Source organism: Dermacentor silvarum, chromosome 9, assembly GCF_013339745.2.
Source record: "Dermacentor silvarum isolate Dsil-2018 chromosome 9, BIME_Dsil_1.4, whole genome shotgun sequence".
In the NCBI taxonomy this organism is placed as follows: domain Eukaryota; kingdom Metazoa; phylum Arthropoda; class Arachnida; order Ixodida; family Ixodidae; genus Dermacentor; species Dermacentor silvarum.
In genome coordinates, this window is record NC_051162.1 from 64702887 (window position 1) to 64730857 (window position 27971).

The 27971-nt window shown below is 47.0% G+C and overlaps 1 pseudogene; it reads right to left on the reverse strand.

Annotated features, from left to right (window-relative positions):
- Positions 1-13008: 13008 nt before the first annotated feature.
- Positions 13009-16980, reverse strand: LOC125939835 (uncharacterized; annotated as a pseudogene).
- Positions 16981-27971: the final 10991 nt, after the last annotated feature.

The window sequence follows — 27971 nt, forward strand, 5'->3', positions numbered from 1 at the left end:
GGAGTGAGCAACTTCCGAAGCAGTGTCAGTAAGCACAGAAGCTGTCTCAGCGTACCGCGTCAGATGGTCGGCGGTAGTCACTATCCACTGTTTGCCAGCAGTAGTGACCGGAAGGGGCCCGTAATGGTTGATCCCCCACAACCTAGAATGCCCTCGAATCCCAACAACCTCGAATGTGGGGAACAGAATTGGCTGTAATTGGCCGGCAGGAGCAGATGTTGGGAGTTTGCGACGCTGGCAGGGAGAGCAGAAACCGACGTATCTCGTGACGCTAGCCGAAAGGCCAGGTCAATAGAAACGACTTCGAATGCGATCATAGGTTTTATAGAACCCAAGGTGGCCAGCTGTCAAATCATCGTGAAAGGCGTTGAGGACACGAAGTCGAAGAGAGCGTGGTACAACTGGCACCCAGCGTTGCCCGTCAGGATGGTAAATGCAGCGATACAGCACGCCATGGTCCAGCTTAAAGTGCCCGAGTTGGCGACGGAGGAGCGCGTTAGGTGGACGAGAGGCCCAAGAGAGGTTTTTTATGAAGCGTTGACAGTACGGGTCAGCCAGCTGACGAGATGCGAGTGGCTGATCGTCGTCTAAAGTCAGTTGGCCGGTACATTGAGGCAAGGGAGGAAGCCGTAGGAGTGTCGGTCAATCTGATGATGATGATGATGATGAATACACATTTATTAGGCCCAAAATATATTGGTGGTGCCCACAGGCACCAGACGGGGTGGTTCCCTAGTTACGGGACCCATATGTTCCCAGCAGCTCCTGGCCCCTGTCCGTCAGCGCGAGCTGAATCGGTAGGGCGGGGCTGGTTAACAAGGTCTCCCATCGCTCAAGGGGTTGGGGAATTAGGGGTGTTGGCTGGAAGGGGAGGAGGGGGGGTCTTGAGTTCTGTGCACTCGGCCAAGATGTGCGGCAGGGTGCCCTTTTCCCTTTTGCAAAAAGGACAGAGCGTATCATGTTCCGCGGGGTACATGCGGTTCATCAGTACGGGATGCGCAAGCGATCCCGCCTGCGCTCGACGCAGGATGGTCTGTTGTTGCCTGGTGAGTTTGGGGTGCGGTTCTGGCAGTTTGCACCTTTCCTCTCGGTACATCCGGGTAATGTCCCGAAAGCTGGTAACCGGGTGCGGTAGCTCTGCCGGCTCGTGCTCTGCCCGGATTGACATTTCTCGGGCATGGTAGTCGGCGATGGTGTTGCCTGCTACCTGCGAGTGAGCCGGGACCCACACGAGCTCTATGGCTCTTCCCGGAGGCTTGCACTTGGATAGAATGGCTCGGGCCGCGGAGGAGATTACCCCCCTGCGGAAGCTTCTGTAGGCTGTCTTTGAGTCGGTGACCACGGTGTCCACGCTCGGTTGTGTGAGTGCGAGGGCCACGGCCGCTTCTTCGGCAACTGCGGGGTCTGTTGTCTTCAGGGACGCGCTGACGATCAGCCTGTCTTTCGAGGTAACCACCACCGCTGCTCGGTCACTGTGTTTTCGGAGCGAGGCGTCCGCGTAGAGGACCCTGGGGTTCTCTTCCAGCTTCCGGGCCATGGCTTTAGCCCGCGCGGTGCGCCTCTCGTCGTCCTTGCCTGGCGTCATGTTCCGAGGAAGAGGTTTGGTGTGAATGGTCGTCTTCCAGTCTTCCGGAAGGGCCGCCTTGAGGGGTACTGGCTCGATCTGCCATCCTATCTTCAATCTGGTGACGTGCGAAGCGATTGCAGAGGCATCGAGTGGGGCCATAGCAAGCGGGCAGCGAGAAACAGCGTAGGCGTCTTTTTTTAAAATAATAATGATAACCTTTATCTTTTCCATCAGCGTGATGGGGGAGGTGAGGGGAAAGAAAAGCTGGAACAGACAGCTTGACTAGTTCCCCCCCCCCAAAGAAAATAAATACATTCCATAAAGGCAGACAGTTCAGCTATCGACAAGAAATGCTAACACATTTTTTATTGTAAAAAATAAAACCTATCACTACAAGCATCTTTGTGGCATATAAATATTGTGACGTCTCGGTTGGAACGACATTTATTAGGCCCGGGAGCTCGTCAGCGAACCAGCGCAGCACCCAGGCGATGATGATGAACACATATATAGGCGAAGAGGAGGATAGGTAAAAGTGCGAGGATGATGATGATAACATACAGATGAGGAAGATGTGCGTAATAAACGCCCACACTAATTTCCCCCCGACGTGAAAGCGGCCATCCTGGCCGGCCGTCAAGGTGTCGAGGTACGCCGCGTGAAGGGCTTCATGCGGGAGACGTGGACAACCTCGGTATTGCGGCAACGGCGGTCTGTGGGGGCGTCAAGAGGAGTAACGCGATAGTTGACAGGCGAAGTCTGTCCAAGGACTATGTACGGCCCGATAAACCGTGGCTGGAATTTTTCGCATAAACCAGGGGTGCGAACAGGAGTCAGGAGCAGGACCTCGTCACCAGGTCGAAAAGATACAACGCGATGGCATTCGTCGTAAATATTTTTCCGGTCTTGTTGTCTGGCCTCTGTGTTCAGGCGAGCAAGCTGGCGACAGTGGTCGAGTCGGGAAATGTACTCTTCGCACGATGATAGAGATGTATTAGCCTTGGAGTTGAAGAATGAAAGGTCCAGAAAGAAAGTAGGGGAGCGTTCATAAACGAGGTAAAATGGCGAGTAGCCAGTTGTGCGCTGCACGGCCGTGTTATAGGCGAAAGTGACGAATGGTAAAAGAACATCCCAGTTTTTGTGGTCTGGTTGAATATAAGCGGCGATCACGTCGGCAAGGGTGCGATGAAACCGCTCGGTCAGGCCGTTAGTCTGGGGGTGATAGCTAAAAGCTGTCTTGTGGGCTGTGCCGGAGGCTTGAAGAACTTCGTTTAGCAGTTGGGAAAGGAACGCCTTTCCGCGGTCACTGAGCAGTACACGAGGAGCACCATGGCGTAGAATAATGGCTTCAAGAACGAAGTGAGCAACTTCCGAAGCAGAGCCAGTAAGCACAGAAGCTGTCTCAGCGTAGCGCGTCAGATGGTCGACGGCAGTCACTATCCATCGATTGCCAGCAGTAGTGACCGGAAGGGGCCCGTAAAGGTCGATCCCAACAACCTCGAACGGGGCTGCAGGGCACGGAAGCGGCTGTAATTGGCCGACAGGAGCAGATGTTGGGAGCTTGCGACGCTGGCAGGGAGAGCAGGAACCGACGTATCTGGCGACGCTAGCAGAAAGGCCAGGCCAATAGAAACGACTTCGAATGCGGTCATAGGTTTTATGGAACCCAAGGTGGCCAGCTGTCAAATCATCGTGAAACGCGTTGAGGACACGAAGTCGGAGAGAGCGTGGTAGAACTGGCACCCAGCGTTGCCCGTCAGGATGGTAAATACGGCGATACAGCACGCCGTCGTCCAGCTTAAAGTGCGCGAGCTGGCGACGGAGGCGCGCGTTAGGTGGACGAGAAGCCCCAGCGAGGTGATCAATGAAGCGTTGACAGTACGGGTCAGCCAGCTGACGAGAGGCGAGTGGCTGATCATCGTCGAAAGGCACTTGGTACATAGAGGCCAGGGAGGAAACCGTAGCAGTGTCGGTCGAACTGGTGACGTGCGAAGCGATTGCAGAGGCGTCGAGCGGGGCCGTAGGAAGCGGGCAGCGAGAAAAAGCGTCGGCGTCTTGGTGTTTCTTCCCAGACTTGTATATGATTTCGAAATCATACTCTTGGAGGCGTAAAATCCAGCGACCCAGGTGTTCAGACAAGTTCTTGAGCGTGGAAAGCCAGCATAAAGCGTGGTGGTCCGTAACGATGGTGAAATGGCGGCCGTGGAGATAAGGGCGAAACTTCTGTATAGACCAAACAATAGCCAGGCACTCTTGCTCAGTGATCGTATAGTTCTTTTCGGAAGCGCTGAGTACACGGCTGGCGTATGCAATGACTCTCTCTCGCGAAGAGTTGTCGCGTTGCAGAAGAACAGCACCTATACCGCGGCCGCTAGCGTCTGTGTGTAGGAGAGTCGGTGCGGCCTCACACATTCCCAAATGTGTGAACATGCAACTGTAGTGCTTGCTTTATATTTACATGACACTTCTGGAAGACATGTGCAAACACCCATACACACAAGAACGGCTCACTAACATATGCATAAGCTTATATTTATTCATTCATTCTTTATTATTAGAACTAGAAATTGTGGAGCATTGCATATCACGAACATTCACGAACATTCATGACTAAAATTTCAGAAAAAAAGTTCGGGGAAATCGTGAAAGACAATCAGATATCTAGGATATGCATACCAAATTACACAAACGAGAAACAATGATCAGGAAAAAACACCTATGGTAGACAAAAAAAAAACTATTTGTACTGCCGTTTTGATGTATTTTCTAGCTGCAAAGCATGTCTGTGACAAAGGTTGAATAGTTCTGGCAGTTTTTTTTCATCATTTGTTGTCCATACTTAGTTCTACACGTCTCTACGTCCCTACTACGAGTATCATGTAAAGGATATTTCTTTAACAAAGATGCTAAAGCTGAGAGAAAGTTCTTGTTTTATTTTACATCGTTTTTATATGCTAAACACAGGCGGTATGGATAAATCTGAGTAATTTTCACAATTTCCAACTTTTCAAACAAAGGGAGAGATTTTGATCTCGAGGAACACCGAGAACATGTCGCAACATTCTTTTCTGCAAAGTAAGAGTGTTACGTAAATTTGTAACAGTCGTAGTTCCCCAAACTAAATGCGCATAGCTAATATGAGAGTGAAAAAATGTATTGTAAAGAATAACCTTGACCTGCACAGGCAGCAGTTCTTTATTAATGTACGTAACTCCTAGGAAAATAATAAATAAATAAATAAATAAATAGACAGTTGAAAGCTTAACGTGGTCATCCCACGTTAACTTGTCACTGAAAACGCCAAGTTTTGAATGCCTGGAGTATTGGTGTTTCTTTCCACACTTGTAAATGATGTCAAAATCATAGTCTTGGAGGCGTAAAATCCAGTGACCCAGGCGTCCAGACAAGTTCTTGAATGTGGAAAGCTAGCTTAAGGCGTGATGGTCCTTAACGACAGTGAAATGACGGCCGTGGAGATAACGGCGAAACTTCTGTATCTACCAAACAGCCATGCACTCTTGGTCAGTGATCGTATAGTTGTTTTCGGAAGCTGTGAGTACACGGCTGGCGTATGGAATGACTCTCTCTCGTGAAGAGTGGTCGCATTGCAGAACAGCACTTATACCACGGCCGCTAGCGTGTGTGTGTAGGAGAGTCGGTGCGGCCTCGTCAAAATGGCGAAGCACAGGTGCAGACGTGAGGACATCCTTCAAGCGTGCAAATGCCAATTCGCATTCCTGGGACCACACGAAGGGCACACCGGAAGATGTAACGGAGCTACGATAGAGACAAAGTTCTGTATAAAACGATGGAAATAAGAGGCGAGACCAAGGAAACTGCGCAAGGCTTTGGGCCTGTCATGACTAGGAAAGCAAAGGACTGTAGCAATCTCGTCAGGGTCCGGCTGAATGCCATCCCCGCTCACGACATGACACAGAATCTTAATGGCTTTGCTGAAGAAAGCGCATTTCTTGGTGTTCAGTTGAAGACCAGCGCGGGCGAGGCACTTCTAAACGTCATCAATGTGTTCCAGGCCCGAGGAAATGTGGATAAAAAATGACAATATCGTCCAGGTAACAAAGGCAGGTCTTTCACTTCAGGTCACGCAGCATGGTGTCAATCATGCATGCAAATGTAGCGGGCGCGATTCAAAGCGCTAAAGGCATTACGTTAAACTCATACAGTTTATCGTGGGTTTCGAACGCCGTTTCTTCTTTAACGTCTTCGTGCATGGGGATTTGCCAATAACCAGAACGCAGATCCAGGCTGGAAAAGTTTTCCGCCCCTTGAAGGGAATCAAGGGCGTCGTCAATGCGCAGCATGGGGTAGACGTCTTTTCGGGTGATCTTATTGAACGCCCGGTAATCGACGCAGAAGCACACACAGCCATCTTTTTTGTGGGCCAGGACAACAGGAGACGACCAGGAACTAGTCGAGTGGCGAATTACCTTGCGTTCCGGCCTGTCGGCGACGTTGTCTTCGATGATTTTCCGCTCAGCTAGAGACACACGGTATGGGCGGCACCGCACGATAGATATGTTGTCAGTCAAAATTCGATGCTCGGCAACAGTTGTTGGGCCCAAGGTCGACGAATAGATGTCGAAAGAATTAGCGTGCTTTTTCAACAAAGCGAGCAGCTGTTGTGTCTGCGCGGGTTTAGAGTCAGTGCTGATGACTGCTTTAAGGGCAGCGGCCGAAGAATCACCAGGAGATGGGTCCGCAGAAAAAACTAAGGTAAGTGGCACGACGTGTACAGGCTCCAGATTGGCGATGCATGCAACCGTTGTGCCTTGCGGAAGTAGGATTTTTTCTGGTGTTTCTTTTATGGCCGTGACCAGTGCAGATCCATGGTGAAATCGAACAACTCCTGATGTAAATGCTATGCCTTTAGTAAGGCAACGGGAAGAATGGAACACCAAGACGTCACCACGGTCAATGTCGTTCGATAGGATGGTAACAACTTGGTTTCGTCCTGGGAGCAGTTCCGTATCTTCCGCAGCGGGCAGGATTAAGTAGCTTGCGGGTTTCTTCGCCAAGAAATTGTTCGGTGTTGGTAAGGCGTACCACACGCTGTCCGCAACAAATAGCAGCAGACGTAGAAGCAGAAGGTAGAAAATCCCATCCCAAAATCAGCTGGTGAGAGCACGGGTATAGCACAGCAAACTGTATGCGATGGAGAATGTCACCGATGAGTACACGCGCAGTACAGATGGCAGAAGGTCGAATAGTGTTCCCTTCGGCTGGAACCAGCGTCGGACCATCGTAAGGCGCCATAACTTTCTTTAGACGGGAACACGAATTATGATTCATAGCTGAACCCAGTATCCACTAAAGTATCCATGGGCACTCCTTCGACATACACACGAATCATATTGGATGGGCGCGCTGGAGGAAGTTCAGTCTTGTTTGTGTATGCAGTTTTTTCCTCCGCAAACTGCATCTCTTAGTTATCCGGGCGAACGGTAGAGGTAAGTGAGGCAGGCCGAAGTGGTGAGAATGAGCGGCGGAAGGGCGATGGGGAACGTCTTCTGGCTGAACGGCAAGCGCCTCGTGCTTCGGGTGATTCGGGCGGAGATGGACAGAGCTGCGGATGTGAAGAGTAACGCCGCCCTTGGTAAGAGGCCCCACTATAAAAATCGCGCTCACGCATAACATTGCCCCCACGGTCGTCTTGCTGGCGCTTGCGGAAAAAAACGAGATATGTGGCTGCGATAGCCGCAATAATAGCACGTAGGACGAGACGGACGCCAAGGTGCGTAGTAGGGGGTGTTCGGTGTACCGGGTGACAGTGAGGTCAGATGGGCCGATGAAGGCTCTGGCGGCGATGACGGGAAGTTAACCGTGAGCACAGTAGCAACCGACGCGTAAGCTGGTAGCGGCAACGGAGAAGTAACGTGGCAGAGAGGCTTGGCAGCAACTTGCGGGTATATCAGTAGTGCGGTAGTCGGTAGTGCGTGAGGGACAGGTGATTGTACTGGCACAGCGCAGGTCAAGGACGCCAGTTCTTCCCTGATTACATCACGCAATGACGCAACAAAAGGCTTGCTGGGACACGTCGAAGGCGAGGGTAAGTCCATCGATTGCAATTCTTAGCGTATGAGCGTGCGTATGAGTGTACGTAGATCGTGGTCCCCAGTAGAATGAGTATCGTCAATGTCAGGCTGTAGGAGAACAGACTCGAGATCATCGAGGCACTGACAAGTGGTGAGGACGTCAGCAACAGAAGCCGGATTCTTGGTGGCGAAGGCATTGAAGGTGAGAGTTATAATGCCTTTGAGAATGTGGCGTACCCTGTCCGACTCGGACATTTAAGAATTCACACGTGGGCAGAGTGCAAGGACATCCTCGATGTACGAGGTGTACGACTCGCCCAGGTGTTATTTGCAAGCATCGAGGCTTTCCTTGGCGAGAGTGGACCGAACGGCCGGTGTGCCAAACACTTCACGAAGCTGGTGCTTGAAGCGAGTCCAGTCGGTCAAGTCGATCTCTTGGTTAAAGAACCACGTCTTCGCCACACCAGACAGATAGAAGGAGACAAGGCGGAGTTTAAGAGAACCATCCCATTGATTAGCGGAACTGACTCGCTCATAATCGTCCAGCCAGTCTTCCACATCCTCTCCGTGAAGACCAGCGAAGAGATGGGGGTCCCACTAGGCGCTGTTGAAGATAAAGGAAGGAGTGGCTTCCGATGTCGGAATGGTGGCAACAGGGGCGCCAGGCTGCGCGTTCTGCGGCATGTTGGCTGACGGTGGGCGCGAGCGGCGACTTGAACGAAGCTCCAGGAGGCAGACCGGACAACCAGAGGACGTAGGACCGAAGAGCGCACTCCACCACTTGTGACGTCTCGGTTGGGACGACATTTATTACGTCTGGGAGCTTGTCAGCGTACCAGCGCAGCACATACGCGATGATGGTGATCACGTATGCAGGCGAAGAGGAGGATAGGCAAAAGTGTGAGGATGATGATGATAAGATGCAGATGATGACGATGTGCGTAATAAAAGGACACAGGTATTAGAAATGTGCACGTAGTTTGTTCCGATGAAGCTCTAATACAATCTGATTTTCGTGCATATAAAATCCCCGCTTTACAAACGCTACTGCGCTATAAGTAAATGATATTCCAGGTTGATTATATTTACTTTCTCTGGCGTGCCCAAGTCATTGGTAGATGATGCAACATTTACAGCCAAGTAACTCATTGACACGAATGCCTTGTCTGCCTAAATATAATTTGAAACCATACACCTTGCTGCACTGCAGGCAGCTTCACCTAAGGACACAGTAGAGATAACAGTTTTTTTGCTACATTAAATAAAAGCACGCAAGCAAGAAAGAAACTATAACACCTATTGAAAAACTGCTATTAGAACGTTTGTATTCACAGCCATCTAAGACAAATGAAATCATACAATAATGTGCTCGAGCCGGCCAGTGAGCGTCTGTAAGACATGTGCACAACTGAATGCACTTTCATCCTAAGCTGTCAACGCAAGCTTGAGAATTTCACACTTGTAATTTAATCGTGATAGAGCCCTATCCCCAATAGTTCCATCATAATCGAATGTTGGTACGCGGGCCCTTCACATCGCTACTGCACACGAACCGGATGCACTGCGCTCGAGCTTAGTGATCGCGATCGCAGGCTAACGTCCGCACTAGTAATTTTACTGCAAAATTGGCAAATTTCCTCAACTCTTCGCACTTAATTAGCGACACCTGGTACGCTAGAGCTAACTCGGTTTGTTGGACCGTGTAGCAGCGCTCATATCGGTCCGAAGTTCACATGCGACACCAGTATTAAACCGTTTGTAACGCGCCCCCATATAAAAAGACGTTGTTTAATAGGCCTTCTGGAAGATAATTTCAGTTCACCATGCCGGCAAATAACACATCATTTTTACACTACACGATGCAGACCAACAAATGTAATGACAATGAACTTACCTCCTCAGAAAGTTACGAGCACGTGTAGAGCACCCACACCCGTTGATTTGAGTGTATACAGTTACTGTATATCGCTCTAATTGAGGGCAGTGTCGGGCGTATCCAAGCGGCGGCGTACGTATTAAAGAACACAGGACAACTTCGATGCTGTAGTGTGGAAAGCATTGTAGACGAAGTGAAACACATTAAGCACAAATATCCCCTCAATGCAACACGCAGTGACGGTAATTTGCCATACGAAAGATCACACAAGCGCACACCGCACCCCGCCAAAGAACACGCCGGGAGTACGCATTGGCCGAGCTACGTTACCAACTAACGCTTCTGTTCTTCACTCACGATGCATCAATCTCTGTTCCCATGGGCCACCATCCAGCTGGCCATCAATCTCTTTAGAATTTTGTCCCTTGAAATGCAGAAAGCCTGGATCATTGCCCGTTCTTCAATAAACTTTTTCAATGGACACTGCTGTTTTTGGTTTGCGGTGAAGTGCAGCACTACATTGGACATATTTTTATTCTGTTAAAACTGGAAAGACGTGCGCTAATGTTGATGCCTAATGTGTACACCTGTTTCAAATATATGGTACCGACAATATCCCGTTTCTGAACCCCCCCCCCCCCCTCGTATATCGGGCAAACACTCTGAAAAGGCACATTCTTCATTTATTTGTTCACAAGTAATACCGAAATTGGCTCCCTGTCCCGATGCAGTTGCAAGGGCTGTGAGCTGAGAGATTAAAGTCATGGATGCTACTCAAGGCACTGTGCACCAACTGATCAAGGGAGGAAATGTTTGCGGTTGCATAAGCATTGTTTTTCCTCGGCTCCCGGCAATACATTCTCGCGGCAACAGTGCATTTGATCATGGTGACGCTACATGATGAATGGCCAAAGAATTCACCTTTCGCATTCTGGCTGTGGCGTCTCCAGGATAATTTTGATTCTGAAAACAGATGCCAGTATTAAAATGTGACGCCACGATAAGTCAAAAGCGACAATCAAAACATCTACATGGACGATTAGGTCGACATTAGGATTAGGATTGATATAAATGACTGATTGAAAACGTTAAAGCATGGCCGTTCTTGCCACTGGCAGTGTGAGGTGGGCAAATAATTTATTTTTAATTTCTCTTCTAAATTTTAAAATTATTTTTGCTCATCTACTGAACTGTTGTGGCCACATCTTAAAGGTAGCTCGTTCATATAAAACCAGTGTTGCATTTTTTACTCCCCGTCTAACTGCTGCTACTACAGCTTGCTTACTCTCAAAATATTCCACAGAACTGTTCCACCAACAAACCATTGTTGCAAGCTTATGTGCAAGCGTCATGTAGTTCACAAGGATACGCTCCCCTTTCACTCTCTCTTCACTGTTACACTTGATTTGTTACCAAAATGCTGTTTTATACATTGAAGCACAGAAGTAACTAGAACGCCCATGTATTTCTCCCCACACTTTGGGCAATGGTATCTCGAAACTGGTGTTATCCTGGAAATTCAATTCAGGTGGACGCGTCTTGAAACTCACCGGCTACAATTCATAAAATGCAATATGTTTCGTAAAGTAATCAACTAAGAAGTTCATTAGTCAATTTTTGTTAATTATTAAAATATGTGTTTCAATTTCCTGTGTTACTAATGTCCGACTCTTCGAATAACCAAGCTCAGCGATAAGAATTATGCCACCTGCTACACGCGATTTTTAAAAATTTCGTAAAGCCTCATCTTGAACACCCAGTATAGGGCGTCCCAACTTTCTAGCACCGAAACGTAAATATATGCAAATGCCACGTAGCTGGCCAGAACAAAGGTAATTTTGTTTGCCGTCGCTTACAGATATTCAAATTATTTTATTAGATAAATAATTAGATAATAAATAATACTTATTATTTAATTAAATTAATAAATAATTATTTAAATAGTGAGCTTCTCAGATATCATATTTAGATAAACATGTGTCGATCAGAAAATTATAGAACAACAGGAAAAACTCCCGATACAGCTTGCTGTTACCCAATACGTGGTACATAAGTGTTTTTCCGAGCGTGAAAGAAGCCCGCGGATACACGCGTAGTGCCTCGAGCGGCTAGTTGCGCGGCAATTTGGCGTGTTGTCGCCGGCTTCTTTCACGCTCGGATAAAAAAGAAAAAGAAAACAAATCACTTTTATGTTGCACGTTTTGAGTAACAGAAAGCTGTATCGGGTGTTTTTAGTGGCAGGAGCATCGAGTGCCATTTGTTCTTTGCACAGCACTTCCGGTTCCCCTCCTGAGATGATCACTAGGTGAAAATAAATCGAAAAAAATATTACAGTACAAAATTCACGAATTTTATTATAGATATGATATCAGAACATAAGTTTAGTTATAAGTTGAGTTATTCAAGTGTCTGGAATAATTAGAATTATATGCTGAGACGACCGGGGACGCGATCCAAGTAAATCAGAAAATAGAAAAAAATGGTTCAGTACAGAATTGATGACTTTCATTATAGATATAATATCGAAGCACAAGTTTTCTTACAAGCTTGCTTGCTGAAGTGTCTGGGTTGATTATAACTAATTAGCTGAGACGAGATTTAAAATAAATCAGGAAAAAAAGAAAAAAGTAGTACAGTGCAAAATTCATGGGTTTCTTTATAGACATATCAAAGCATAAGCTTAGTTCAAGTTGAGTTACTGAAGTGTCTGGAATAATTATGATTAATCATAAATCACTTATTACCGCTGACCAAAGCACAGAACACCGACGCCAGGATGCGAGTGCCCATAAGAGACACCTAAGTGAAAGTTTAAGGTTGCCCATTCTTTTAAGCATGAAATGCTTTTAGCTCCCGTTGTCGGCGATCTTCAAGGTCCCCCTGCCCACAAGGTCAATGGCGCTTCCCCCTGTGGGCAGGGGGACCTGTATCGCTTCCTTGAACTGCCCTTGTCATACGTGGGACCCAATGAGACAAAATCAAGAGCCCTTCCTCTGTCGAGAAAATGGGGGTAAGCGAAGCTTGTCCGATTCTAGCATGCTGATTCTAGCCTGACGGCGTCCGAAGCCCAGGCGAAACGTTAGCGAAGAGCCGCCAACCATGAATTTAGGGCAAACGAAGTGGAACGCCTGCGGCAGCATCTTCTTGCCACAAGCTGCCCCAGTTACGACTCGAGAGATAGGCTTTTGGTTCAAGTTATGTGACACTCTATATATTTAGTGGTGATTAAGTGAACAATAAAACAATATATATGTTTAAAACACACACATGTCTACGTGTGTGTTTCCGATATATATTCAATGTCAATATTGCTCAACAATTCTCAATAATACTCAAAATTATTCAACAATATGTCACCAACAATTAGTTAATCACTTTACTGTTGTTAAGCGCTTCACAAATCTATTGTTGAGGTATTGCTGTGTACCTTCAATAACTATTCAGGCATTATTGAAAGGATATTGTGTCAACAATTCCTCAACAATATGCCAACAGCATTTCAATAGTCATTTTTATAAGGAATATGGACTATTTCTCCTAGATTCCTCTGCAGTAAGCCGTTTTTCCATGAGGAAGAGAGGTCTGATCATTTTTATGTTTTTTTTCTTTGCAAAGTTCACTGATCAGGAAGCCTTTACATACCATTACACTCTCAACATGGGGGATACACAGACACCTGGTGTCTCACTCAGCAGTACCTTTGCAGTGAATGTGCGCTTATAGTGGCTGTACGTAAGGAGCCTCGACACACGCTTTTTGGGAGCTCAATTTCTATTTCCGTGCAGTCAAGCACCATCCTCGTGTCTTTGTATTCTTTGAAATACATTGTAAGACAGTTGACAACTGCGGTCTTCGTTGGCCAGAAAACTGCATGCTCAAGAATGCTTGCTATAATTACACTCGAATCCTCGAAAATGTTAGATACAGTTGTACGGTGAACAGGTGGCTTAATCTATGTGTATCCCCCATGTTGACAGTGTAATAGTATTTAAAGGCTTCCTGATCAGTGAGCTTTGCAAAGAAAAAACATAAAAATGATCAGACCTCCCTTCCTCATGGGAAAACTGCTTACTGCAGAGGAATCTAGGAGAAATCAGTCCATAGCAACAGTGCTAGCAGAGAAAATGTTAAATCATAAATAGAGCTTCATGAATGTGAGGAGCCCAGCATCATAATCACTCAAGCATACGCTTCGGGTTCAGTAACGCAACCGTGTCTCTCTGTAAAGCTCTGTTATGTTTTAAAACAACTCGAAAGAGCCTATAACTGTGAGGAGAAGATGATTTTCATCAGGAACTAATGCAATTGTGATAAGCTGTTCTCTGGCAAACAAGATGTTTCTAGTGTCGACATGAATTCTATTATCTTTAGAGAGCTTCTCAACTTAAGCAATATTCTCTGAAAAAGAAAGACAAATTGAATGTAACAATCACACAAGTTACAGCAGTCGCCAGTATTAACACAAACATCAGTAAACTGGTGCAATTTGCGCTGGATACCTTCTATACTTGTAATGCAATTGCCTAAACTCTCAGCCGGAACCTCTGGAGGATGGAGACAAAATACCAGGCGGGATAAGCGCTTATCAAGCCTGGTAGACATAAAATACTTGATGTTCGCATATCTCAAGTTCCTGCAGTTTTCGCATGGAGTCCATTATATGTAATCTGAACAAAACTCTCTGAACAACTGAAACTAATTAATCGATTCAGCAACTGTAAGCTTTTTATGATTCTGAAGATGTAGGATATGCGATGAAGGTAAGTTTTCAATCAACACCACTAAGTGGCATCTCAAAGCGTTGAGACCACCGACGGTAACATACAGCAGAAAGAGGAAAGCTTTAGGGTAACAAACATCCTTGTGGCGGCAATATTATTGGGCCTGTTGGGACGTTCGCGTCATTATCAGACACTAACCACTGATATTACGGGCTGTGTCAGCCCGCAGTTTTTCATCGTGGACTTTCGTAGCAGTTTACCTTATAAAAGCGGGAAGGAGGGGCATGAAATGTTTGCATTCATAAAGAATATGAAACGTTGAGTTGTCGCTGTTGTCGTTAATTGTTGGGTGGTTTGAACGGGTAGAAACCCTTTGACACAGTAGTATCCCCTGCAGAGGTGCGGAAAACAGGCCTTGATGCCACCCTTGAATAAACACGCTTATACCAGGACCAGTCGTGGTGGCCGGCAGAAACCTACACGGATAGCACATCGACTATAGCTTGGTTCAGGCACCGACTTGGTCCATTTGTACATTCGTAATAAGCAATTTTCAGCTTGTGGTGGGTGGCGCGTGAAATAAAGATGTTTTGGATGACACGGGACAAGTAGTACCGGCCCCATTTCGTGAGAAGCTGTCAAGGAGCGTATAGTCAAGGAGTTTCAAGGAGTGTCAAGGAGCACCACATATAGTACCGACTTGGCACTATAAGGTGCAGTGGGAAAACGCGTTTGTAGCCTTCTACATGCAACGAGGCCCTCCATCGTCAATTTTCGATGCGATGGAGGATACCTTCTTTCATCGTGTCCCTAATGTGCCACGGTTGGCGGTACTGCGGCGTTGAGATTTTAGTAAAATGTTTTACCTACACCTGGGTGGCAGAATTTGTCCACTTGAAGATGGTAAGCTATAACCGCTACGAAACAGCACACAATAATGATCAATAGAAGAGTTTACCATGAGTATTCCATAGATTCATTCAATCCCATGATTGGATTGTGGATGAGTTTTTATAAACGAGAGTATCGCAACTGCAGCACACAGTCCACTTAGCAATGTTTTTCAGCGTAACTGAGTGTATTTCCCCTTGATCGCCTTGCAACGAGTCACCGCCCATACAAGATATTCGGTGTCATTAAAAGCAGTAACTTCTGGACAAAGCTTCATCACTTTATGATTGCTCAAAAATGCTTCGTGTCAAACTAGCCATCTTTTATATTCTGTCACAAAATCTGTTGTTACCTCCATTCTCTGAATATCTGTCTATTCTTCTTCAGTCTGGGGTTTTACGTGCCAAAACCAGTTCTGAATATGAGGTACACGGTAGTGGAGTGCTCCGGAATAATTTTTATCACCTGGGGTTCTTTAACGTGCACTACAACGCAAGCACATGGGTGTTGTTGCATTTCGCCTGCATCGAAATGCGGCTGCCGCGGCCGGCATTTGATCTCGCGCTCAGCAGCGCAACGCGTTAGCTGTCTGAGCCGCGGTGGCGGGTATATCTGTCTTTCATGCACCGTCAAACAGTAAAACATAATTTATCAATAAGCTGAACCGAGTCTTGCTCAATGCAGCTGTGTCGCATAATGTGTTTAGATGGAAACGCTTCCAAGGCTAGGCCTGCCCTCAGCACATTCAATACGACACAATCACATTGATTTGATGAGCCCCTCTGCCCTAAGTATTTGTTAAAAAGTAAATCTATTATTGGGGGCATTTCAACTTTTCTCACAAAAGCAGTACATGCAGTTTCCCGGTCTGCAGCAGCCTGCTACGGGCAACGCACCACACATAGCGGTGCTCTGCGCAACACGGCGTGCTGTTCTCGCTTAGAAATGTTTCGGACTAGTTGGTAATAGATAACTCTTATATCTAAGAGCTATTCTGGTTGGTGAATGCTAAACCTAAAGAACATAAATATCCCATGAAATGTGAGAGCTATGTGAAGCGTTTCGTCCCTAGCTGGCTAAATATAGACTACCGACATGTTCGATATTCAATACATTTGCGAAGATGCATTGACGTAGTCTTTTGGCACTTTTTCCTGTTTGACATGGGCATCTCACCTTACGAACACCAAGACCAGTGGGAACCTCTCACCAAGCTATCACGCCATTGTACGAGTATTGTGGTGTGGCGAGGAAATATTGTATGACTGTTTGATTTTGGAGCGAAAGCATGTTATCGCCGAGGCTCTACACACCGTCCGAGTGTTGGCCGTTTATGGAAGCACTCAACCTCAAACAGGCATGTGCGGTTGTCACACACTTCAATGAAGCATAAAATGCACTTGCGCCACCAGCAGCTCCCGTATGTATGATTCTTTATAGATCTACGAAATATATTTACAAGCAATCTTAAGTATTTGGTGCAAGCAATGAGAGTGTAGCGCCCACCGACGCGGGGACGCTATGATCGGTGATCAGAGCCGGTGCCTTGTGCCGGCTGTAAACGAAGAGAATTACAAAGATGCGCAGTGCGTGCTCGCCGTGCAAGCTTGCCACGCTAGTCGTCACAGCCGCTGTTCGGCTCACCGCCTTCGCCCTTCTGTCGCAGTCTATGTAGGGGCGACGGCACGGCTCGTGGGCCGCCATCACGTCCTCCTCCAGTGGTGATCCTGAGAACGCGCCTTGCACCCAGCGACACGCTGCCATGGCTACGTGGCTGGAGCCACAGTTTAACCCACCACTGCCACCGATCCAGTCCCGCTGCCTCGGCCCATGGTTCGCGTTGTTTGAGCCAGCTATGGAGCTGAACCACATCGGGATCCAGGAGTGAAAGTACGCGGTGCTCCTCAACGTCCTGCCGCTTGCTCTCCCGCTCCACCTCGCCGTTCCATTGCCTGAACCGCGCCCCTACGACGAACTGCGGCACTCAATCCTGAACTTCTATGGCGCTACCTACCACCCTCTTCCAGAGGTTGACCACACGGTACGCGACTCGTCGCCAACACCCTCACAGTCAGCACCAAGAGCGTCTCTTCCTGCGCCCGTATGCCATCGTATTTAGACCACGTAATCGCCTTTATAACCACCGACGATGACACGTGGCAGTCGAAACATCACCGACTCAACGGCGGCTCCCGTGCTGCACGCCAGCGTGATTGTCGCAACATCACTCCTCCTGCGACTACACCCGACTGTTCTGCTGCATGGCTGAGATTCCGTCACGTGGCGCCTTTTGTATACTCATTTTGCCAAGGTCATACAATATTGCCCCGAGACAGAAGAAGAAGATCGGGATCGAAACATAGGTCAGCATTAGGCCGGTACCAAAGAAGAGGAAGTAGAGGTTGCTCCTCACCATCTTGGCTGGTTGCTGTTACGCCTCTGCTTCTCGCATGTAAATATTTGTAAATATACGTCTTGTGCAACTTTTTTCTGTTGGAGGTGTGGGGTACGCTGCCTGTTCATCACCAACACCCAAGCACGAAACACCGAAGTAGTCGCCGCGTTGTTCCCTCACCCGGCCACTGAAGCACACAGCGCGCCGGAACCTACCGTGCAGCAGCCGTCCCCGCCGTCTGTCATCTTATCGCTTCCGCAAGATCCGGGCACCTTCTGTGGCACAGATAACGTGAACGTCGAGGATTGCATTGCATGGTATGAGCGTGTCAGCAAACAGAACTGCTGGGACGATGCGCTTATGCTGGCGAATGTGGTATTTTATCTGAAAGGAACCGCGCGCGTCCGGTACGAGAGGCATGAGCACAATCTGACCAGCTGGGGTGTTTGCAAAGAAAAACTGAATGACTTGTTCAGCAAGGCCTTGGGTCGTCAGCTAGCTGCTAGAAAAGAACTTGGCTCGCGCGCGCAGTCATCTAATAAAGCATACATTTCGCATATTCAGGATATTCTAGCGCTTTGCCGTAAAGTTGACGGTAAAATGTCCGAAGCGGAGAAGATCGGGCGCGTACTCAAAGGAATCGCTGATCACGCATTTAACCTCTTAGTATTCAGGAACTGTGCCACCGTGGATGCTATTGTGAAAGAGTGTCGGCGATTCGAACAAGCCAAATCTCGCCGTATCGCCCAGACATTCACCGGGCTTCCCAATACTGCCACATCGTTATCATGTGAGGAACCACTACCTACATTAGAATCGCTGGTTTCGAATATACACTTGACACGAATCGTTCGCCGTGAACTAGAAGCAATATCACCAGCCCCTGACGTGCCCGACGTCTCGACTGCCAACCAGCCTATGGTTTCATTGATTCAAGCCGTGGTTCGACAGCAGGTCGCTAACTTTGGACTCTCCTATGTCTGCACTGTTCGCGTGCCACCAGTCACACCACCAGTTCCGCCAGTCGCTCCGAGGAACCAGCACTTTTACTCGCGATACCGCAATCCCGCTGAATGGCGACGCCGGATGATCGCCCATTATGTTTCGCGTGCTCTCGAGTTGGACATATCGCGCGACACTGCTGGAGCCGTCAGACGTCGCCGACTGGCTGGAGCACCCAACTCGTCCTGAAGGCTACTCCCGTGCAACTGCGTCGCGCTCTCCACCGACTGAAACGCCCGGCGTCGACACTCTTACGAACGTGTGCAGCTACATGTACACCATCGCCGCGCGTCGCCGATCTCGCTCGTCGCAAGCCCGCCGATTTCCTTCGCCACAAGCCAGCCGTTTCCCGTCGCCTGCCAACTATGGACGCTACACATCGGAAAACTAACGAGTGCAGCGCCCGGAGGTGACGCTGCATTCTCGACCCAGTCTGAAAATCCTCGCTTGACTGTTCCTACCGCTCTAATTTGCTCGAAGTCCAACTCGATGGCGTTACTGTTACGGTCCTTATCGACACTGGTGCATAGATCTCGGTGATGAGCGCTAGTCTTCGTGAGAAACTGAAAAAAGTCATGACATCCGCCCTGCTACGTAGAGTAAGGTTCGCCGATGGAAGCAAACCTACTGTTGTCGGAACGTGTAATGCACGTGTTACTATACCTGGCCAATGAACGAGCGCTCAATTTCTAGTGCTTGAGCAGTGCCCATACGACGTGAAATTGGGCATCGACTTTTTGTTCGCACATTCAGGCCTCGTCGACTGCGCCGCCGGTGTCCTCCAACTTGAACTCCCTTCTGGCCTCGAGACTCTTCCTGCTAAGCCTACGCAACTGTGTTCTTTAGAGTTCGTGTGATTGCCGCCCCAATCCACTACTTATGTTCTTTCGACGCCCTCTCCTGCTGTCACTGACGGGAAAACGTTGCACCCCTATTATTGACGTTGTATTGGCACACAATGTGACCCTACAACACAGGGTTGTCGAAATTGTCAACAACGAAACTTATCTGCCTGTGCTCAAATTTGGCTTATCCGCCCATGTTCTACCATCCGGAATTGCGCTTGCAACGTTGGCATCCCTCAACGATTGTCAAATCTCCACGCTAACATCTGAGGCACCTTTAAGTCCGACGTGCTCAGCAGGATCCGTCAGCTTGCCCACCAGTGAATTCAACAAAATAATAGCCGCGGACCTTTCACCTGCGCAGGCTGATGAGCTCTGAAATGTGTTAGCGTCGTACCGGGACGTTTTTGTCTTCGTAAACCCCCCACTTCACCAGACAGCAGTCGTCGTGCACCGAATCAACACCGGTGACGCGAAACCTATTCGTCGCCGTCCGTATCGCGGTTCTGCTGCTGAATGGGCGATTACACAAACAGAAGTCGACAAGGTGACGGCAATCCGTTGCCACTTATACACGATGCCCTCGACTGCCTCCACGGAGCGAGTTATTTTTCGTCCATCGACCTGCGGTGTGGCTATTGGCAGGCTGCCGTAGATTCTTTGGACCGCGAGAAGACCGCTTTTGTGACACCTGACGGGCTGCACCAATTTAAAGTTGTGCCCTTCGGTCTATGCAATGCGCCCGCCAGATTTTAGCGCATGATGGATTCACTCCTTCGTGGCTTCAAATGGTCGACCTGCTTATGTTTGGTTGCTTATGGTCGACCTGCTTATGATGACGTTATTATTTTCCCAACGACATTTGACAGCCATATTCAGGGCCTGTCGGCCATCCTCCAAGTGTTCCGCAGCGCCAGTCTTCAGCTTAACTCATCCAAGTGCCATTTTGGTCGCCGCGAAATAACAGTGCTCGACCACCTTGTTAATGGTGTACGAATCCTACCTGACCCAGAAAAAATTCGCGTCGTGAAGCATTTCCCTGCACCTTGCACAACCAAAGACGTTCACTCTTTCATCGGCTTATATTCATACTTTCGTCACTTTGTCAAAAGTTTTGCTGACATTGCCAGTCCAATTACCGATCTTACAAGCAAGATACGTCTTTCGTTTGGGGCCATCTAGAAGCTCATGCAATTTCTGCGCTTATCCGCCTTCTGACGACTTCTCCTCTGTTGGCGAACTTCGACCCATCCGCTCCGATGTAAGTTCGGACGGATGCCAGCGGATACGGAATCGAGCCGTCCATGCCCAGCATGGTCGTGACTGCAGCATAGCGTACGCCAGCCGCCTGCTCTCTGCCCCAGAACGCAATTACTCAATTACCGAGCGTGAATGCCTTGCCCTTGCTTGGGCCATCTCCAAATTTCTCTTCTCTTTGGCCGCCCATTCACGGTACTCACTGACCACCATGGGCCCTGATGGCTTTCCTCGCTGAAAGATCCTACAGGCCCTCTCGGACGCTGGGCTTTGCGATTACAAGAGTACTCATTTTCCGTCATGCACATGTCTGGCCAATTACATCAGGACACGCACTGCCTCTCCCGTTACCCCGTGGATCCACCCGACAGCACCAATCCTGACACCGATGCCTGTGTCCTTTCTATATTTGAGTTTCTTCGTTTCGGCGATGAACAGTGGCGTGATCCGGCGTTACGCTCCATCTTCAACCGTCTCAGTTCTGTTGCCTTTGACGAGTCGCTCTGCATGTTTACCTTACATAATGAAACTTTATACCGCCACAGTGTATGCCCCGAGGGCCCTGAGCGCTTGCTGGTGGCACCCTATCACATGTGTTCTACTTTCCTTCAGAAGTTTCACGACGAACCTACAGCAGGCCGTTTTGGTGTGACGCGTTCTTATGATCGCCTGTGGCGTCGTTTCTTTTGGCCTCGGCTTTATCGCTCCCTACAGAAGTATGTTGGCCGCTGCGAACTGTGCCAGCGACGCAAGAGACCACCGAAGCTTCCCGCGGGCCTTCTTCAGCCTATCAATGTGCCAGTAGAGCCCTTCTTCCGCGTTGGCCTCGATTTGCTCGGACCTTTCCATACATCTGCATCAGGGAACAAATGGGTCTCTCTCGCGATGGGCTATGCCACGCGTTACGCTATTACGCGCGCACTTCGAACCAGCTGTGCTACCGATATTGCCGGCTTCCTCCTTCACGATGTTATTCTGCATCACGGAGCACCTCGTCAACTGCTCACCGATCGCGGTCCTTACTTCTTGTACCGTGTCATCGATGACCTTCTACGCTCATGTTCCACGAAACACAGTCACCACCGCCTATCACCCTCAGACAAACGGCCTCACCAAACGCCTGAATCACACCATAACCAACACGCTCTCCATGTACGTTTCCACCGACCACCGTGAATGGGATGCTACATTATCATTTGTTACATTTGCCTATACTTTGTCACGCCACGATACGGCAGGCTGTTCACCGTTTTATCTTCTTTTGGGCCGGGAACCAACACTACCCATGGATACATTACTACCAGCCGCTCCACAAAAACCGTCGGAGTACGCACAAGACACCATCGCAACAGCGTACGCTGCGCGTCATATCGCGCGTGACCGCCTTCAGATGTCACAGGTGGCACAGAAGAACCGTTACGATTGCCGTCACAAGGGTGTATATTACGCTCCTAGATCCTTAATGCCCCTCTGGTCGCCAACTCGAAGCGTTGGCCTCTCAGCGAAGCTTCTACCACGCTACCATGGTCTTTATCGCGTTCTGCGCAAAGTTACCGACGTGACTTATGAGATTGCACCGGCAAGACCAATGTTCTCATCTCCGCCGGTCCAGACTGACGTAGTTTATGTTACCCTACTAAAGCGTATAACCCGTCCGCTGATGCTGCACTCTGACCTGCCCAGATGGTACGCGTGCTTTCGCCCGGGGAGTAATTCCGCGAGACAGAAGAAGATAGGCAACGAAACAGAGGTCATCATTAGGCCGGCACCGAAGAGGAAGTAGAGGTTACTCCTCGCCCTCTTGGCTGGTTCCTGTTACGCCTGTGCTTCTCGCCTGGAAATATTTGTAAATATACGTTTTTCTGCAAGAATGTTTTCAGCATTTATATACGGATGCCTGTAAAACATTTGATTAGCATTACATCAACGCAATATCACCCGGGGGCATATACAATTACGAATAACACTGCCGACGCCTTCATTGCTGTATTCTCGCTCATTAATGATCCTTACCTACCAACTTGCGCTTGGGTTAAAATTTTGCACTAACCATTTATTTTTTTTTCCATGGATGACACCGACCAGCTGAAAGGTATGACAACCGTCTTTTTATGGAATATTTCAGCGGAAATATATTAGGAAAAGGAAGGCCTTTTCTAAGCTAACTGACTCAACATGCTGCTTTCCTATACCATATGAAATGTTAGGATACATAATCTGACTGACTGCTTTTTTCCGTCAAAAAGAATGAGTCTTTTCTTAATACCTGGTCAACCCTCTACGAGCTAATTGTCATCTGTGTAAGTAAAACGTCAATTTCTGTGCCCTCGTTGTCTTCTTTTTTTCTTAACGTGCGCTTGGGTTAAAAATTTTGCACTAACCATTTATTTGTTTTCCATGGATACACCGACCAGCTGAAAGGTATGACAACCGTCCTTTTATGGAATTTCCAGCGGAAACATATTAGGAAAAGGAAGGCCTTTTCTAAGCTAACTGACTCAACATGCTGCTTTCCTATACCATATAAATGTTAGGATACATAATCTGACTGACTGCTTTTTTTCCGTCAAAAAGAATGAGTCTTTTCTTAATACCTGGTAAACCACGCCTCTACGAGCTTAGGATACATAATCTGACTGACTGCTTTTTTTCCGTCAAAAAGAATGAGTCTTTTCTTAATACCTGGTCAACCCTCGACGAGCTAATTGTCATCTGTGTAAGTAAAACGTCAATTTCTGTGCCCTCGTTGTCTTCTTTTTTTCTTAACGTGCGCTTGGGTTAAATTTTGCACTAACCATTTATTTGTTTTCCATGGATGACACCGACCAGCTGAAAGGTATGACAACCGTCTTTTATGGAATATTCCAGCGGAACATATTAGGAAAAGGAAGGCTTTTCTAAGCTAACTGACTCAACATGCTGCTTTCCTATACCATATGAAATGTTAGGATACATAATCTGACTGACTGCTTTTTTTCCGTCAAAAAGAATGAGTCTTTTCTAATACCTGGTCAACCCTCTACGAGCTAATTGTCATCTGTGTAAGTAAAACGTCAATTTTGTGCCCTCGTCTTCTTTTTTCTTAACGTGCGCTTGGGTTAAAATTTTGCACTAACCATTATTTGTTTTCCATGGATGACACCGACCAGCTGAAAAGGTATGACAACCGTTTTTTATGTATATTCCAGCGGAAACATATTAGGAAAGGAAGGCCTTCTCTAAGCTAACTGACTCAACATGCTGCTTTCCTATACCATATGAAATGTTAGGATACATAATCTGACTGACTGCTTTTTTCCGTCAAAAAGAATGAGTCTTTTCTTAATACCTGGTCAACCCTCTACGAGCTAATTGTCATCTGTGTAAGTAAAACGTCAATTTCTGTGCCCTCGTTGTCTTCTTTTTTTCTTAACGTGCGCTTGGGTTAAAATTTTGCACTAACCATTTATTTGTTTTCCATGGATGACACCGACCAGCTGAAAGGTATGACAACCGTCTTTTTATGGAATATTCCAGCGGAAACATATTAGGAAAAGGAAGGCCTTTTCTAAGCTAACTGACTCAACATGCTGCTTTCCTATACCATATGAAATGTTAGGATACATAATCTGACTGACTGCTTTTTTTCCGTCAAAAAGAATGAGTCTTTTCTTAATACCTGGTCAACCCTCTACGAGCTAATTGTCATCTGTGTAAGTAAAACGTCAATTTCTGTGCCCTCGTTGTCTTCTTTTTTTCTTAACGTGCGCTTGGGTTAAAATTTTGCACTAACCATTTATTTTTTTTCCATGGATGACACCGACCAGCTGAAAGGTATGACAACCGTTTTTTTATGTAATATTCCAGCGGAAACATATTAGGAAAAGGAAGGCCTTCTCTAAGCTAACTGACTCAACATGCTGCTTTCCTATACCATATGAAATGTTAGGATACATAATCTGACTGACTGCTTTTTTCCGTCAAAAAGAATGAGTCTTTTCTTAATACCAGCTCAACCCTCTACGAGCTAATTGTCATCTGTGTAAGTAAAACGTCAATTTCTGTGCCCTGGTTGTGTTCTTCTTTACCTTATTTATGGCACATTTCAAGATAGACATGTACCTCGTTGTTGACAAAGTGTTCGCCGAGCTGCTTCGGCAAGGACCGCAGCGCAGCCGAGCATAATGCTAGACACATTATTCATAAGGCAAGTACATAAGCTTTCTCCTAATCAAACTGCTTTTGTTTTAATAAAATAATTTGGTTGAGTGCAATTCAAATAATTCGAGTGCAATTCAAATAATGACGATATATATTTATGTGTACCTCCTACGGAAGTTGTATAATAGCGGTATGTCTCTTCTATACACTCCGCACTCGCTCGAAGCGAGCAGACAGAAAATCATGTTCTGAAAGATGCAGATATAAAAACTAATATTCGCAAAAGTTTGCCTTAGCCTCATCGCATTCCTAAAAAAATTAGTGGCGAGTATATACAACTATGCGATGAATGAGCTTTCTTGAAGCATATAAAAATTTTAACTAGGATTTTGAATTGTTTCCTTGAGAACAGCACACGCTTTGATTATAGCATTGCAATAAGTTCACATTCTTGCGACTTCCTTTTTCTAATAGGGCGAGTAAGGCCGCTACGTGGGCTAGTTGGTCACATCAGTGGCTAAAAATAAACGGGCTGCTTGGGGTGAGACCATAAAGTTACTATAGACCTGCTCTTGAGGAAAAGCTCCCCACAGCGACCATGTATTGAAACCAGGAACCGCAAGGGCGCAATCATGATGGTACTCTATGCAGACGCGCAGGCGCAGACGACGAGATGCGATTTAGACGAGGCGCGTAAGCAACGCGATCCCGCGCCTCCGTTAGTATGGTAGCGCCATCTAGTTAAGCGCCTACAAACGCAGCCTTTAGTACACCGTAAATTTTGCATACAAATTTCCTAAATAGCCATCCCATTGTTCTGAAAATTATACCAAATGAACTTCAAGCTTCTAACAGTGCTTCCTTCTGCATAATATTTTAAGTATTTTAGAACTATAACAATGAGTCGTAGACACATGGCAGTACCTATTCGGTCCCCATTTTTTTGCGCCCAGCTTTTCCTCTAGAGACACTATACCTCATCTATATGAGTGAGACAAAGGACTTGTTTCTTCTAACATGATTCCTTTCTGAGGCAATATTCCTTTGCTTGCCTGAGAAAAGGAAAAACGGAAAACTGATTTAAACATAGCCAGAACATTTGTCAAGGTGGCCCTACTCGTCATCGCTGTGATTTCTTGAAAATAATTAAATTTTCGTCATATTTGCACCTATCTTCCGTCTCATGATATCACGATAACTAATGAGGTCACCCAGAAAGGTCGCTATTTTGAAATACATTTACTTGTTAAGTCAAACGTGTCAGGTGGTTCGCACTTTTTGTAGGAACAAACAGTAGTTGAAAGCAAAAAACTTTGCATTTATGTCAAACGGGCCCACCGTTGGCCTAACACGAGATTCGATGACAAGTTAGGTCAAACACTTTACTGCTAACGAGTACAAATGATCACCGCTGGCAAAAAAAATTTAAAAATTGGATCCTCTATTGCCTGAGGCATGTACACTGCGCGGAGAATTTTACATCCTATCACTTCAAATCCTGACTCCCGTGGTCTTATTGATTGCCACCAGGGAGCGCCACCGTCCATCGATGGAATCATATAGAGGCTTTAGTATGCCGAGAACAAATCGTAGATACACAGCTCCCAGGACATTTTCTTACAAATTAGGAAGAGCCAACGTGCAAAACGAAAACGCTATGAACCGTTAAGTTTCACGTGCATTTCACGTGCATTTCACGTGTTGCTGTCACCACTTCCGTTTCGTATGTTCCTGTAGTCATGCTTACTATTACTTCTGCCAAGTCAATAGCCCTTCAGGGTCAAACCCCGAATGTTTAAGAGCGACACTCTTCCGTGCAACTCCTTTCATTTTTAACGCCATTAGAAAAATATACTACGTGGACGTCAACTGTTGATTTGCCTGTTCACCTTGTGAAGTGCCCCAACTGTGCTTGGGTACCTAAAATTACTCAAATTCTTCGCATCATATAACAAGTTTAGTTGTTACGCAAAAGCTGACTTTCCTGCTTTATGAACCTACAGGTAAACGAGATGCTCCAGTTACTTAATCCTCCTGGCTCTATCCGTTTAAGAGGAATTATGACTTATCACTCGGTGAGTGGCCTGAGCATCAGTATAGATCTGTATAACAAAACACACCTTACAGGGAAACGAAGAATATTTGGCATTGACACATGACGGGAAAGTTTTTGGGGAAGAAACGCTGAATAAGCTAGTGTTGTATGCAAGAAAACGTGCGAAAATGTGGACATCCGATATCTTGTTTCTGTTGACAGGGTGAGTAAATTTGACAGTGTTGTTTCTATTTTATAAAATGTTCATTAAGCTATCGTATTGGTCTTTCTCGTGCTGCCATTTTACTGCATTAGTTCTTACAATAATCTCAATAGACAATGTCCAAGGTCTTCCAACTGTGAATGCTCATGGTCCATCGTTCTCTTCAGACCACAGTGTTTGTCTTTATTGTCATTACACCTTTATCGTCTTCAGTGCTGTCATGGTATTGTCGCAGCGTTTTCAGCAAGTGCTCTCGAAATTCATTTTCTACATACTGTGCTCAAACCAAAGTATGGCGATCAAGTGAACTGAATGGACCTGTTTCCTACTTCACAACGTACGGCAGTGTGGCTAGGAAAACTTTCACGAGGATAACATTACGGAATCTTCGAGGGACACCATTTCCTTATTGCCGACCCCGTGAAAGTTTTGCTGGTCACAAACTTTGGTACGCACTAATTATACCAACAAAGTACACTGTTATAGCGTTAGTTAGCAGAGGACGCGTGGCTCCTCTGTCTAGCGTTTTCTTCTATTCGCGCCTGTGGGGCACACTCTGAGTCAGGTGTGAAATAGAAGCATGGGAAGGCTCGCTGCAAAGCTCAAAATGTCCGGGAACATGCGAGCAGTGTGTGCAGTGTAAGCTTTCGTCTTCAGCCATGCGCCCGAGGCTAGATAAAGCTAGACGTTATGCAGTGTGGGCTGCGGTGTTGCGAGAGGCCAGCGAGGTTTACGTTTCTTTAGTTTGGTTTATTTGGCCATCTCAGTCACCGTTCTCATTCAGCGATTGCTAAGCAACCGTTCAATCGTAGTTGAATTGAACGACGGCTATGTGTATTTCTTGACGACAGGTTGTGGTCTTCGAGGATAGAAAAAAAAACCAGAAGGGAGCATGACGTTAAGCAGCCACACCTGGCAAGCCAGCCTCAAATGACGTCGCTCTACTTATTTATCACTACGGCCAAT